We start from the raw sequence: 16,988 nt of genomic DNA on the forward strand, positions 1-16,988 counted from the left end.
GTGCTGATCTCTCAACCTAGGACACATCAAGAGCAAGTAGGCCTTAGTGTGGGACAAAATGGATCCTGGGTGTTTCCACTTATGGATAAATATTCCTCGTCAACTGCTGTGAGTGTATTTAAAGCAAAATAGAGATGTCTGTTGTCTCTGGGCCCTATTGGTTTTAAACAAATTCCATATTCCAAATCTCATTTCCCCAAATGTGTTCATCGAATAACTTTCCAACACAGAAAATAAAACAAAGTCAAGTCAGAATTGTTAATGGAAAAAGCAAACTCTGTAAAATATTTAAAGAGGTTTATCCTGAGGCAATATGAGTGACCACGGCCCAGGTAACAGTCTCAAGAGGTCCTGAGAAAGTGTGCCCAACACGGTTGGGTTACAGTTTGGTTTCATACATTTTAGAGAGACAGAAGTTACAAGCAAAGACATAAATCTATACCGGTAAGGTATGCATTGGTTTGACCTGAAAAGGTAGGATGTCTCAAAGAAGTAGTGGGTGGTTACAAGTCCTAGGTGGATTCAAAGATTTTTCTGGTTGGGATTTGTTTGGAAGAGTTAAGCTTTGTCTAAAGACTTTAAGTCAGTAGAAAGAAACGCTTGAGTTAAGATAAAGGAGGTTGTGGAGACCAAGGTTCTTGTTATGTAGATGAAGCCTTGTAGGTGGCAGCCTTCAGAGAGAATGGATGGTAAATGTCTCTTTTCAGACCCTAAATGGCATCAGGCTCTTTGTTAATCTCTCCTAGATCCAGGGAAGTCCTGGCTGTATTAATGGAGACTCTCTACAAATGCAAAGATCCCCCACAAAAGATGGCTCTGCAGAGCCATTTCAAAATATGTCAAAGAAATATATTTTGGGCTAAAATATGTTTGATTTCCTTTAGGACCTACTATCTGTTACGTGATGCTACATCAAAATCAGGTTGAAATTTGGAATCTTATTGCCACAGAGTTTGTTTTGTCAGTCTTATGATCTCTATTTTAATGTTAATCCTGGTCAGTTATGCCTAAACTCCAAAAAGGAGAGGGTACAATTAGGCATGTCTAACCTGCCTTCCCCTAATGGCTGCGAGTTCCATTTTTCAGGTTTCTCTAGGGTCCCCTTGGCCCAGAGGGGGTCTATTCAGTTGGTTGAGAGGCTTAGAATTTTATTTTTGGCTTACAGAATGAAGTATGTTCATTCTTTTATGATCATTCCTAAATTATTTCATGTCAGAATTCTATCTCCTACAAAATTTGATTATCTCCTAACTGGGCAATTTTGGATGACTTTTTTGGCTTCTTGTTGAAATGTTTTTATATCTCAAGTTTCTGCTGGAAATATACATTATTTTTTTATTTACATACAGTATTTGTAAGCCAGAGAAAAAATTCTCAAAAATAAAAATAAGAGTGTACTCAAATTTTACAGTCTTAGGATTTTTAGCCATGAATGAGTAAAATTTTTAGGAAAAAATGTGTACCCTCTTTACTAAGAAAATGAAATTTTAGACCACATTCAATTTCTTCCATTTAATCAGATGTTTCTTCACCAGTTAAACAAATCTGGTTGACACGTGTTCTTTGACCAGCAGATGACATTTTTCTCTGTTCAACTTGAATCTTTCACTCCACCATAGCTGTTGACTTTTACATCTGTAATGGTTTGTGTACATTTTTCTGATTTTCTGGTATTGGAGAACCAAGTCCAAGATGAATGAAGGTGATAATGTTACTGGCGGCATATAAGTATGGGTCTGCATCAACCTCAGTTCTTGCCTCCTCAGAAGAAATAATTTGACCAAGGGGCATAAGGCAGAGTGAGACTGAGGCAAGTTTTAGAACAGGAGTAAAAGTTTATTTAAAAGCTTTAGAGCAGGAATAAAAGGAAGTAAAGAACACTTGGAAGAGGGTCAAGTGGGCAACTTGGGAGATCAAGTGTGCAGTTTGACCTTTTGACCTGTTGTCTTATGTGTTGGCATGCTTCCAGGGTCTTGTGTTCGTTTCCCCGATTCTTCCCTTGGAGTGGGCTGCACACCTGCACAGTGGCCTGCCAGCACTTGGCAGGGGCCACATGCGCAGCGTGTTTACTGGAGCTGCACGCACGCTCACTTGAGGCATTCTTCCCTTACCAGTTGAATGCTCCTAGAAAGTCATATACCAATTAAACTCCACCATTTTGCCTCTTAGTGTGCATGATTGAGCCCACTCACCCAACTCCTGAGATCTTATCAGGAAGCTGTTGATCATGAACTTTACGTGTCTTTCTCTATTGGGAGACTGCCTTTCCCTGGTACCAGCTGCAACCAATTATTATTTTAGAGAGGCAGTTTTAACAACAACCGACTGACCATCACCTGATGGTTGCCTGACATTCTTGTTTGTTGGGGGGTGGCAGGGGGATGCTCTCCTGCCCTTTCATGTCTGACTAGCTACTTACTATAACAATAAGTATCTCACATTCTGAAGAGAGCTACCTTTCTTGGGGCTTACAAGAGACAGCCAAAGGACACTGCTCACTTACTATCACCAAGGCCAAGGCCATCCATGCTCCACCATGCCTGTCTTCCCCACCCTCTTCCGAAGATGGGGAAGAGGGACAGGGTCTTTGCAGTCTTGAGTTTTGGATCTAGGGGAGCTGTTGGGGGAAGGAAGGGCCTCTCCACACTGACCAAAGCCAAGTGTGAGGCTCTAAGAGAATCCCTGGTAAATAGTAGCGATGAGGCAGGAATTTAGGAAGCTGACTCGTTAGCCTTCCTTATATCTCCTATTTAAGCAAGGAAAAGAGTCTTGGAAGGATATGGCAGGGCAGAGGGAGGGGAAGCTGTAAAGCTGCCTGTGATCCCATCATTGTACGTGTCAAAGTTTCTTGTAGATCTGGTTTGACATAGAGGAAGGTTGCTGGAGTTGAGCTGTCTTGATGGTGGCCCACCCAAGAAGGAATGGCTCCTGGGAAAGGGTTTTCCAGCAGCAGGAAACCATGGGGTATGCTGCCCTGGACAGGAGCCAGGGGGTGTTAAAGAGGTCTAGCTGGAGCCAGCCAGATCCCCCACATAAGGAAGCTCTTCATTTCAGAAACCCTTCAGAGACCCCTGCAAACCTCACACGTATGCACCCGATGCAGAGGTGAGCACCCGGACTTCAGCCTCACAGCACTGATGAGTGGGAAGCAGGCATTTGCCAATGACAGGGAAAGCCCCTTGCATAAGCACAGGCAGTGAAGTCAGAAGATACTCATCCTTCTTCCATTTCCCCTGCCAGAAAGGAAAGAGGCATCTCAGAACCAGGCCACGTCCTCCTATTCTACTTCAGGGTCTTGGAGTGCGTGGAATAAAGAAGTAAACCCCCCTCCCATTCAGGGTTCCAGCAATAAGCCTGGTGTGTTCAAGGAAAGCAGAAGGCCACTGTGTGTTGAAGCAGAGTGAGGGAGAGTGCACAGAGCTCCTAGGGTGAGGGAAGGAGAGCGTTATAGGCCACTGGAAAGACTGTCCTTAATTCAAAGTGGGAGTCATTGGAAGGTTTGGACAGTGACTTGACATGAACTGAGACATTTCTAAGGAATCACTTTGGCCAATGTGTTGAGTGGATTGAAGGCAAGGGTAGAACAAGGAGAAGAGAAGGGAAGGCTATAGAAGAAATCCTGATAAGAGATGAAGTGGCCTGGACCCTGGTGGTAGAAATGGCATTAATAGGATTCTGGATATATTTTGAAGGTAGAGTCAACAGGATTTCCTGGCCAAATTTAAATTAAACTCTGGACTCAGCCCCTTTAATAATGTTTAACCTTGGTATGGAAGGCAAAATAATGCCCACCACAAACCCCCAAAGATATCCACATCCTAAAATCCCCAGAACTTGTGGATATGTTCCCTGACATGGCACATGGCAAAAGGGACTTTGCAGGTATGATTAAGGTAAGGACCTTGTGATGGGCAGGTTAGCCTGCTTTGTGCAGGTGGACCCAGTCTAATCCCATGAATCCTTAAGAGTGGAGAGCCATTCACAACTGTGGTCAGGGAGAGAGACATGACTGCGGAAGGACAGTTAGAGAGATGCAGTGGAGAAAGGACTTGAACTGCTGTCACTGGCTTTGAAGACAGAGGAAGGGGCTGTGAGCACGGAACAAGGGCCCCCTCTAGAAGCCAAAAAAGGCAAGGAAAGGGATTCTCCCCTGGGGCTTCCAGAAAGCAACTCAGCCCTGCTGACACCTTAATTTTAGCTCAGTGAGACCTATGTTATACTTCTAACGTGTAGAATTCTCCGATGAATATGCGTTGTTTTAAGCCACAAGTCTGTGGCAATGTGTCATAGTAGCAAGAAAAAAACGAATACTTGAACAAATCACTTAATCTCTGTGGGCCTCAATTTCCTTATCCAAAACAAAACAAAAAAGAGCATGATGATAGTGATCAGGCAGGATTGCTGTGAGAATCAGAAAAATGGGTATACAATGTCCAGCACCTAGCTGGCACTCAGTTACAGTGGCCGTTGTTCTGTTTATACGCTAGGAATACTCCATCATTAGAGAGCCTCAGCTTGGTTCTTTCTGCAACTTTCTTCCCTCACGAACCTTACCCTGGAAGGCAGAAGTCCAGATCTTTGAAGTTAGATGCTCCTTGTGTAGTTCCCCTCTTCCCGGGGTCTTTAAGCAAATTACTTATCCTCTCTTAGCCTCATTGTTACCACCTTTAAAATGGGAAAGAATGCCTGCCTCACAGAGTTGTGAGGGTTAATGAGCCCATAGGGATGCTCAGGAAATGAGAGCATCTTTCCTTCCTCTTAGGTGACAAAATTCCTGAATGCCTGCAGAGACCCTAGGGGAAAGGCTCATTTTCTTTTTCTCTCTCTCTCTCTTCCCCACCACCCTTATTTTATTTTCATTTTATCCTCTGTTCTTCATACGGGCTTTGGTCCTACTTTATAGGATGTGTGGCTCTTCATAACCTATTAAGAATGTTAAAGAGTTTTCTGAAATTTTCTTATGGTTCATATATTAAGTTATTTCCAGAGCTCTGCTTTTCCCATGAGATTCGAGAATGTCATTGCTTTCCCATTATTCCAATCTGCGTATTTTTACAAGCACTGTGCTGAGAATGCACTATGTTCTCATCTTCTAAGGAAAAGTCTATCTGGGCAGTTGAAAGCCTGACAACAGAAAGTATGTCTTGCCCTTGGCGCCTGAGAATGTCCACTTGGGTGTTGGTCAAATCAGCTTCTTAGACCTGCATCTGGACAGAAAAGGCTTGTGTATATAATCTGTCTCAATCCCCAGTATTTATTATTCTGAGTTTTTTGTTCTCCTACCCCCAACAGCTGGTTCTCAGACATTCTGGGAGTACATGAAGAACTAGAATTCCCTATGTGCTATTAACCTTGCCCCACCCTGAAGTCATGTTTTATGTGGTTATGATCCTTCCCACACTCCCCAGCTTCCCTACAGCCATGCCCACACCACTGCTTCTTTTCCCCGTAGTCTGCTCAAATCACCAGTGTGATGCTGCTTGTGCTCTTGATGCTACTTGGCAATTTTCCTGTGGATTTCTCCAGCCATCTCTATCACTCCCCTCTGCCTCCACCTCACTCTCCCAGTCCTCCCAGCAGATGGCCTGGCCTTTTATTTCACAGAGAAGATAAAAGACTCTAAACAGGGACTTCTTCGATCTCCCCCTACAAACATCATTTCTGCACCCATCCTCTCTTCATCTCCTGAGACAATAGGAAAAGGGCCTCTATGTCTTTCAGCAAGCAATCCTTCCTTCTGGACTCTGGCCTCATACCCTTCCACCTCTCCCGGGACCCCATTCGTGCCCATCACTTCATTCTCCTGTAAGTTTGGTCTCACTGCTGGATCCTTTCAATCAGCATCTGAACACACTGTAGTCCTAGTGTCCACCTTACGACATTGCTCTTCTAGGACCAGCCCCTGTACATCTAGCTGCTTCCCTATTTCCCTACTCACAGCTGAGTGCCTTCAAAGAGTCGTCTGCATTGTCTCTACTCTCACACAGCAAAGGCTTAAGAGACAAGGTGGTATAATGGTTGAGAGAGTGGGTTCATGAGCCAGACTGCCTAAGCCTGTATTCTGCTTCTGCCGTATGAACTGGGCCAAGTCACTTAACCTCTCTGTGCCTTGGTTTTCTCATCTGTAGAATGGGATAATAATAAAAACTCTCTCATCAGATTGGCATTACCATTAAACTAATACTAGTCTTTAGTATATGTAAAACGCATAGGACAGTAACTCACACAGAGAATGTACTATGTTAATATTATTATTATTAACCCACACCGATGTGGCTTCAGCTGTCATTACTTTAGCAAAACTTTGGCTGATGTCACCAGTGACTTCTCTTTTGCTGAATTTATGGAATGCTCTGTAGACCTCTTCTCAACTGACATTTCAGCAATTTGATACTAAAACACACCCCCCCCCTTCCTGATACACTCTGTTCCTCGGATTTAGGTGTTGTAACCATTTATTTTCCCTCCATTCTGAAGATGATCCCTCTCAGCCTCATTTGCTGGCTCTTTCAACTCCCCCCAAACCTCAGTGTTGGAATTCTTCAGAGCTCACTCCCAGGTCCTCTTGTTTTACTACCCACTCTCCCTAGGTAAACCTGTCCACATGTGTTTGCAATGCCTCCATTTCAGAACTCCATCCCATACCTCTTTCCTGAACCTACTCCACATCTACTCACTTAGCAATTGCAAACCAACCTCATGCCATGCCAAATGTCTGCATCCCACCCCAAACCTGCATCCCCTTGTCATCGTCCCAAAACTAGTCGTTCATGCTGGAAATCTATGAGACATCCTCAACGCACCTCTCTTAGGCCCACTCCAGGCAGTTGTTCAGCAATTTCTGACTTCTGTACCTCCAGTGTACTTGTAGAATCTTTATGCTTTGCTGCATCTCCACTGCCAACACTATGGTCCAAGCCTCAGTTATCTCTTCCCTCAGCCACTGCTAGAGCTGTCTATCCAAAGGATCCCTGAGTAATCTTTTATAAACAAATGTCATCATGCTACTCCCTTGCTCCAAGACTGTGGATGACTTCCCATTGCTCCTCAAGATAAGAACCAAAATTCCTTTACATGGTTTAGGGGGCCCTGCATTACCTGACCCCTGCTGACCTCTGGCCTCATCATATTCCTCCTTCCCTTTTGCTTGCTAGCTCCAGACACAGTGATCTTCTCTGATTGTCAAAAGCAATAAGCTTCGTCTACCTTCAAAGCTTTCACTTTCTTTGTGCCACCAACAAATCCCACCTCTCCCCCAGTCATGTCTCCCACCAGTGTTAGTTTCAAATCCTGCTCCTCTTTCAGGCCTCAACTTAACTCTCTTTTTCTCGGGGAAGCCCTCTCTGATTCTCCAGACTTGGTTCAGCTTCTCTGTGCTACACTACTATAATCTTCTGTTGATTTCTGCCAGGGGATTTAAAAAATAGTTGAAGTTTTGTGGTTATTTGATTAACTCTTTCTGCAAAGTCTGCCCCCAAAATCCCCTACCTTTACTATCTAGAGCAAGAAAGAGAATTAGCACTTCAAATTATCTTAAAGAAAATGAAGAGGGCTTCCTTGTCTCCAGTATTCTAAGAGTTAATCCAAGCACATTTTCTTTAGACATTACATCAATAAAATGTCACAGAAAATATTTCTAAGATAGACTTTAACAAGAGAAATTGCAACAGTGTGTTTTAAATGCAAGCAAATAGAGAAAATGAATATATATTACACATACACACATGCACCCACACATGGGCACACACACACACACCCCTACCTCTCTTACACTTAGTTCAATGGTAACCATATAAAGTGTTTATGACACCCCTGCCATCCATTTCTCCAATATTGAATTTCAGCTTTATTGTCTCTTCTCCCACCTGCCTGATTCATTTAAATTGCCAACTGAAGCTGATAAAGTTATAGCAGAAACCTCACAGACTGTGCTCCTTGCCAGAATGACTCACATCCTATAGGAGAGATGACCTAGTTCAGGCAATAAAAACGTTCCACATAGAGGAAAGATTCATTAATTAGCAAAATCGTAACCTCTTCATTTCCCTGAGGGGTGCCTTCTTGGTGTCTTTGAGAGTATGAGAGCATTTTGAAGGCTCAGAACATATTCTCTTGTGGGCTGCATGGGAGGGTACATGTATGTGAGCATCTTCACAGGGACCCCTAAACCGCCCAGTGCCACCTTTAGCAGATGGTTTCCACAGCTGACAGTAACTGAGAGGAAACCAGTCCCCAGGCATTTGTATCTCCCACAGCACCCAACAGAGGCGCACATTAAAATCTGGTTAAAAGTAAACAATTCAGATGAAGAGGTATCTGTGCCAGAGATGAGCTTATACCCCAAGAGTCAACAGAAATTTATAGCCCAAAAGACCATTTGCTTGTTATGGGATGGAAATGGCAAGAGAAACTTGATCTAAAATAGCCATATAAAACGTTGACTTTGTACATGTAAGTAGACCCATTTCCCTAATAATTTTCAAAGCAAGAGAAGCAACTGGCTTATTATTATTGTAATATTTTAATTCTCCAATATTCTGAAAGATCCGGGTACGTCTTGACTGGTGACAAAATTCATTAACTCTCTCAAACAAGCACTTACTGAGTGCCTACCAGGTGTCAGGCATTATGCTAGGTACAGGAGGTAGACTATGGAAGAAGCTTCAGCTCTGTCCTCAAGGAGCTTACAGTCTATTGAAGGATACAGGGAACTAAAAAGCAATAGTCATCCAGTTGATAACTGCTATTTGCAAGAGGAAAAATAGAGTCTACGGAAGGTTCTCTAACTCAGACTTAGAGAATCCTGAAAGGCTTCCTGGAGGAAATGACATGTAAGCTGCCTCTTGGAGGGTGAATAAGAATTAGCTTTATGAAGGTCCAGGATAAAAGTGTCCCAGGCAGAAAAAGCAGATGGCCTAGAAGCAACGGAGAGGAAACCATAATCAGGGAGCCAAAGCAGTACAGTGCACCTGGAGACATTGACATTTTGCCCTCCTCCTGTCACTGCAATATATATTCCACCTCAACTCTCCCCACCAAAACTGTTTTCATTTTTCCTTTCTACAGCATCCTTCTTTGAACTGGTTATTTCATGATTGGGTGGGTGGGTGGGTGAGTGGTTATTCAGATGATTGGTTGGTTGGTTGGTTGGTTGGTTGGTTGGATGGTTGCTTGGGTGGTTGGATGGATGGTTGGGTGGTTGGATGGCTGGGTGGTTGGATGGTTGGGTGGTTGGTTGGGTGGGTGGTTGCTTAGTTGGGTGATTGGTTGATTGGTAGAGTGGTTGGTTTGCCCATTTCCTGTAACACTGCTCCCACTCAGCCTCCTTGGGAGGCCCCATTCTTCACACTCCCTGATGCTGTAACCCTCCTGGCAAGCTTTCATACACTGCCTCTCCTCCAATTTTCATGTCTCAGCCAGAGAGTTTTTTTAAAATGCAAATTTTATCCTGTCAATCCTCCTACTTAAAACTCTTCAATAGTTTATTTTTTCCAGTTTGGGTATTTTTTTTCTTTCTGGTAGCACTTTTATTCCTTCTTGCACAATGACGTATCCTTGGGCTGTGATATTCTCACACAACAGTAGAAAAACAAGATGTGTAAGTCATCCATAAAACTGAGAATTACGTACAAAACTCTTACATAAATTAAAATGATGCATAAATTTACAGGTAAAAATACAAATCATTTTGCAACTAGAATGAGTAATTTAGCCCTGTGACATTCTGCTACAAAAACACATTGGATAAGAAAGAAAATGGTGTCCTAGAGCCTGGGTTACGTACGTTTTCTACCTCTGCTGGAAGACTGCAACAAAGAAGTGACAATTCATTCATAAATTCTTGCCAGCCTCTGGAGAAATCCAGGAATTGTCATTTGTACTCGTGGAGATCTGATCAGGCCCTAGAGGAGTGAACAGCTTGAAAGAAATTGTCAGTCAGCCAAAGACTCATCACATCAGGCCAAGTGCCTTCTATAAACATGTTCCCCTTATTCTCCCTTTGCCACACAAAGTGTCTAGCCACACATGCTAAACTTAAACCAAAGATATGTAAAGAATTTTAGAAAATGTATTATAAAGAAATAGTATGAATACAAGGTGAAATAGTGCTATTTGCCTATCAGACAAAGACAGGTATCTTTTTAAAAAGGCATCTTCCAAGTAGATAAGTCTAATATAAGATGCTGTCCATTTAAAAGTAGCCAGGTGTGGTGGCTCATGTCTGTAACCCTAGTCAGGAGGCTCACCTGGGTCCAGGAGTTCAAAACCCAGCCTGGACAACATAGCAAGCTAATAGTCCCAGCTAATCAGGGGCCTGAGGTGGGAGGATTGCTTGAACCCAGGAATTTGAGGCTGTAGTGTAGTATGCTTGTGCCACTGTACTCCACCCTGGGCAACAGAGCAAGACTGTCTCTAAAATTGCAGTGGGCAATGGGCAGGTCAAACTCATCAGACTCTTGCTTGCTATTCCACATCTGCTGGAAGGTCAAGACAGTCGCTAGACACAGTATGTGCACTCAGAAGAAGGGCAATCTTAATTTTTATTGTGTTTTTTTTTTCCAAGGCTGTGACATCTGTCTGTGTTCTAAAGCCAGTAATAGCAGGACACATGGTAGTACTACCAGACCAGATGGGATGTGTTGCGTTGGCATGTAGATTTTTTCTAATATAAGCACCACATCTCATGGGTGACATGGAAGTGCTATCTTGAGTGTCACTGCTTTCACCTGAGGAGGATGGCTGAAAAGAACTTCTGGGTCTATGACTCTCTCCTTGACAGAGGTGATCAACTGACTGTGAGGGAACTTAGTGGTCTTCTCCAGGGTAGATGGTAAACAATGGTAGCTCCTGTTTGACATCCGGGACAGAGCAGCACCACTTCTCCTTGGCATCATGTACAATTTCTTCTCTGCTATGATAATGAAGCTGCAACCTCTTCTTCTCACAGTCCTTAGGAATACTCTTCCAAGTCTCAGTTAGCAGAGTCGAGAAATAGCATGACATAGGGCAGGTGTAACCGTCATAGAAGGGCATTGTGTGAGTGCCACAATCATCTAAGTCACCAGCAGTATATGACCAGAAGCATTACAGGAACAGCATGGCTGAAATAGCAGCACACATAGCTGGGCTACTGAAGGTGTCAAACAGAGCCTGTTACAGGTGTCATCAATTGATGGACATTTGGTTTGTTTCTACTTTTTGGCTAAAGATGGAAGTTTGAAGTTATGAAATACCCATATGCTTAAAGAGAGAAATGAGTAGCAGAGGGATTTCAAGCCACTGAGAGGGTCTGGTTGAATTTGAAAACCACAGTATGATACTGCACAGTCATGTAATTTATGACACACAAAACTCTTCAACAGTAAGCTCTGCCTCTTCCCAGAATGCCACACATCAGCTCTGCTAAACTGAGTGTAGTTCCACGAACTCACCTCTGGGATTTGCAGTGTTCTCTTTGCCTAGACAATTTCCTTCCAGGTCTCACTGCCATTCCCAATCTAACCTTGAGTCTGAGATCAGATGTCACATCCTCCAGAAGCTTTCCCTGACATTCTGAGTCAGTGTCAGGTGCCCCTTTCAAGTGGCACCCTCCATTCACCCCATCATAGCATTTCTGACACTGCTGTGAAACATCCACCCTGCACCACCACTGGGCTAGGATCTTATGGGCAAGCACTGTGACATTCACCAGATGAGCCCCCATGTCTGGCATGATGCCTGCTGCCTAAGAGGGGCTCAATAAATTTTAAAGGAATAAATCAGTGAATGAGTGGTGCATACTTTCAGAAACATGGATCTATGAGGGTTGAAGATGCTGAGAACTAGGACCGGGTAGCAATGAGCATGTCTCTCCAACACATTGGCAACGGAAATTCTTCAGAGATGAATTTCTGCACTTTTAAAATAGTTGAGAACTGGAGTAATTAATGTTTGTCAAAACATACTTGTTTGTATTTCTGGACAAGTTTTTATGAAAGTTAAATATAAATCTTTCAGAAATACTAGCTTTGCAATTCTCCCATTTTCTTTGTCCACATTTGGCACTCCACGCTTGAATGGTGGTTTCTAGAACACAACTGGAAAGAGGCAAGAGGCTATTTACCCAGTTGCACACAGATAGAAAAGAATAAGTTACCAGCCAGGATTTCCAATGTAATCTAGCATTAGAGATAACCCCTGATAGACATCAGAAGAGGGTGTAAGTCCCTTTTCAAAAGAAAAAATTAAAAACTACTGGTGATATGCCTTCCCTAACCATTGCTTTCAAAGACCTTTTAAATTATTCTTGTTAATTAAAATTTTGACCATGTGTACTTCTAAAAATTACTAAATTAAGGAAAGTCTTTATTTTTATAGCATATTGAGTTAATAGGGATATTGCTTCACTTGACCGAATAAATTCTTTAAAATAGCCACACACAGAAAATAGAGCTACATTTTTTAAATTGTATACTGTAAGCCTTTGAATGAATTTTCCATGTGGAATGCATCATGGAGAAGAAGAAATATCTGACACATACAAATGAGGTGAGGACAAACTATTGAAATGTAGCTGGCAATGATCCAGCTTCTTAGTTCACTTTTAATAGTTTATTTTTTTATTTTTATTTTATTTATTTCTTTTTTTTTTGAGACGGAGTCTCACTCTGTCACCCAGGCTAGGGTGCAGTGGCACGATCTCAGCTCACTGCAAGTTAATAGTTTATTTTTAAGTTCATGTATCTTTAAACTAACTGTGTAGCTTGTTTTTATAAGAAACAAATATTGGGAGATGGCCATAAATTGACTCTTGCTTTGCAAACCAAAGTATGTCTCAAAACAAGTTCCCCTGTGCTTATCTAATAGTGAGTTTGGACAAGAATAATGCTGCCTTGGATTGCAATGTTCAAGGCAGTCATTAAAGTTAATAATCAGTGCTCTTATATAGAAGCTTTATGCCTAACATTGATCAGCCCTTTATTGTGTGGCATTTGCTAGTATTCAAGTAGCAAGGAGCTCACCACAAAGGCCATCAGGTAGGTTTCCATGGTAGCAGTCTTTCTTTTGTTATTCACCTTGGTAACATAGACTGGGTACAAGCCCCAAGCCTTGGCAGCTTACATGTGGTGTTGGGCCATTCTCACGCTGCTATGAAGATATATTCAAGACGGAGTCATTTATAAAGGAAAGAGATTTAATTGACTCACAGTTCTGCAGCACTAGGGAGGCCTCAGGAAACTTACAATCATGGTGGAAGGGGAAGCAAACACGTCCTTCTTCACATGGCGGCAGCAAGTAGTGCAGAGCAAAGGTCGGGAGAAGGCCCTTTATAAAAGTGTCAGATCTCATGAGAACTCACTATCACAAGAACAGCATGGGGGAAACTGCCCCCATGAGTCAATTATCTTTACCTGGTCCCTCCCTTGACAAGTGGGGATTATTATAATTCAAGGTGAGATTTGGGTGGGAACAGAGAGCCAAACCATATCAGACAGTATCCAAATACTCACCATGTCACTGCTTAATGAAAATAAATAGAATATTGATAATGCCAGTAGAGTCAAGAACCTGGTCTCTGGGTGTGACAACAAGGCAAGGCATGATGTCTACCACGGTTTTCTTTGAAGCAGCTGTCCACTAAGCAGGACTAGTGTCCCTTTGATCTTATTACATGTTAATAACCCTCAGTTGTCTTATATTATTGCCCTGGAGACAAATAGAACTTAATGGTGACTAGAATAGTTTCATTAGTGCTGAATCTTATGAAAGACAAGTTTGTGATTGCACAGTAATAAAAGTATAATATACAAACTATGGAAGAAAAGAGAATTCTACTTTTTAAGGTCTAAGGATAACATTGAGGAATGAAAACAGCTTTGGATTTTTGTTGGTTTGTGTGTCCTCAATTTTCCCAGTGACTCAGCGCCTGGGCTTGCTCATTGTCTCTATTGTCTAAAATAAATGCATTCTGGTAAGTGTCACTTCTCTTTGATTGTGAATTGCTTGTTTCAGTTCATAACAGCACGTGGGGGCTTTATTATGCTGCCTGGCTTGTTCTGATGTCAGCAGGGAAGTCAACTAGTACTCAGTCATTCAAATAAAGAGAATAACGTACTCAGACTTAACATTGTTCTGGTATTCGGTCCTACCAAAACATTATTTCTGCCACTTACTCGGGAAAGAGCAAAAGCTGTAACTCTTAATTTAATTTACCTTTCTCCTTCCTATAGGATACCTGAAAACATTTATGAATGAGTAAGCCTTTAGTGCCTCCGTTTTAGTTACTTTATTCTGTGAAATTTCCACAAAGCATTGTATGGCTTTCCCTTGTAGTTTTAGCCTTCATCATAAACAGTCTGAGTGTAACATCCATAGGGGTGTGTAAAGTTTCTGCCATATATAAAATATATTTTTAAAATATATTTAAAAGAAAAACTACAAATACCAAAGCCAAAGAGAAAATCTTGAAAGAAGCTGGTGGTGGGCTGTGGGAGAGCGGGGGGCTTCCTTTTACTTATAGAAGAAAGAGGATAAGAATTATAATATACTTCTCATCAGAAATCATGCAAGCAAGAGTAGAATGGAGTAAAATATTAAAAGTATTGAGTATTGAAAGACAAAGGCCATCAACCTAGAATTTTATATCTAGGGAAATTATCTTTCAAAAGTAAAGAAGAACTATTTTCTCAGACAAGCAAAAATGGAGAGAATTCATCATCCACAGACCTACCCTAGAATGAATATTAAAAGATGTTCTTCAAGGAGAAGAAAAATATAGTTCAGAAACATGGATCTGCACCAAAAGGAGAACATAGAATAAGGAATAAATAATCCTCAAATAAAATATATGATTTTTCTTTTTAAGTGAGGTATTAGAGAAGTGTTTTTTAATGTTACAAAGGCAACAACTTATTAGGTGATTATAGTATAGAAAAATTATAAAAAGAAATACTTTTAAGAATCAGAAGTATTCTAAGAGAGAAGAAAAAACAGAATCATACAAAATACTCAAACCAAAGAAAACAGAAAGGGGGAAGGGCATAAAAAAAGAAAGAAATGCCCAGTGCAATGAATAGAAATCAGTTAAAATATGGTAGTTATTAATCCAACTATATCAATAATCACTTTAAATGTGAATAGCCTAATACACCAATTAAAAGACAAAGATTATTACATTAGATAAAATAACAAGACTAAAATATTATACATGTTTCCTACAAGAAACTCACTTTCAACATAAAGACACAGCTGGGCTAAGAGTAAAATGATGAAGAAATATATGCTAACACTAATCAAAATAAATCTGATGTGAGCTATATTAATTTCAGACAAAGCATACTTTGAACAAGGAAAATTATCAGAGATAAACAGGAGTACTACATAATAATGAAGGGATTAATTCACCAAGGGGACATAATCTTTAATGTGTATGCACATAACAACGGAGCATAAAAATGCATGAGACAAAACTGATAGAACTGCCAGGAAACATAGGCATATCCACTATTATAATTGGAGACTTCAACACCCCTCTTTTAGCAATTATTAGATAAAGCAGGCAAAAAATTCATACAGATATAGTTGACCTGAACAACCATCAATCAACTTGATCTAATTGACATCCATAGAATATTTTATTCATCAAAAGCAGACTGCACATTCCACTCAAGCTTATGTAGGACATTCACCAACATCCACCCTATTCTGGGCCATGAAACATATCTTAACAAGGTTAAAAAAATAGAAATCATACAAAGTATGTTCACAGTCAACCCGAGAGTTAAACTAGAAATCAATGAAAGAAAAAATGTCTAGAAAAGTCCAAAGTATTTGGAAATTAAATAGCATACTAATAAATAACCCGTGGTTCAAATAAGAAGTGGCAAGAGAAATTTACAAATACTTTGTACTAAAAGAAAATGAAAATATAACTCACCAAAATTTTTGAGATGCAAGGAAAGTAGTGCTTAGAGGTTAATTTATCATTAAATGCGTATATTAGAAGTTTCTAATCTGATCTAAGACTAGAGAAGGAACAATTTAAGTCAAAAGTAAGAAGAAGAAATGAAATAATAAAAATTAAAGAAGAAATACATAAAATTTAAAAAAAAAAAACAATAAAAGCCAAAGCTGATTATTGTAACAGATTGATAAAATTATAAAACTCCAGCCAGGCTCAATAAGAAAAAAAGAAAGAATATACAAATTACTAATATAATAAATGAAAGAGGAATCCCACTACTGATCCTATGAACATTAAAAGAATAATAAAGGAATATTATGAACAACACTATGCCCACAAATCTGATAATCTAGATAAAATGGATCAAGTCCTGGAAAGAAACAATCACCCAAACTCATGCAAAGAGAAAGATAATATCTTAATAGACCTATCTCTATTACAGAAATTGAATCAATAATTAGTAACCTTTTAAAACAGAAAACGTTAGGTTCAGATGGCTTCACTAGCAGATCCTACAAAACATTTAAGGAAGAAATGATACCAATTCTTCACAATTTCTTTCAGAAAATAGAAGCAGAGGGAATACCTCCTAACTCATTCTCTGAGGCCAGCATTGCCTTAATACCAAAACAACTAGAGAAATACATTACAAGAAAGAAAACTTACAGACACATATCTCTCATGAACATAGATGCAAAAAATCCTCAAAAATGTTTGCAAATCAAATTGAACAATGTATAAAAACAATTATTCCAAAATAGCTGGATGAGAGGACTTGAAATTTTCTCAACATACGGAAATGATAAATACTCGAGATGATGGAGACCCCCGAATACCCTGACTTGATCATGCATCAACTATATGCACACAGTCTATGCATATAACAAAATATTGCATGTACGCCATAAATATACGTACAAATATTGTGTATCAATTTAAAAATAAAATAAATTTAAAAGAATTATTCACCAAAACCAAGTGGAATGTATTCTAGGCATGCAAGGATGGTCAACATTCAAATACCAATTGATGATGTAATCCACAA

The 16,988-nt window shown here is 40.5% G+C and overlaps 1 protein-coding gene across 21 annotated transcripts in view; it reads left to right on the forward strand.

Annotated features, from left to right (window-relative positions):
* AIG1 (androgen induced 1) overlaps positions 1-16,988 on the forward strand; it is a 321,750-nt gene that overhangs the window by 223,939 nt on the left and 80,823 nt on the right. The gene's annotated exons all lie outside the window — the stretch shown is intronic.

This window comes from Symphalangus syndactylus, chromosome 2 (genome assembly GCF_028878055.3).
Source record: "Symphalangus syndactylus isolate Jambi chromosome 2, NHGRI_mSymSyn1-v2.1_pri, whole genome shotgun sequence".
In the NCBI taxonomy this organism is placed as follows: Eukaryota; Metazoa; Chordata; class Mammalia; order Primates; family Hylobatidae; genus Symphalangus; species Symphalangus syndactylus.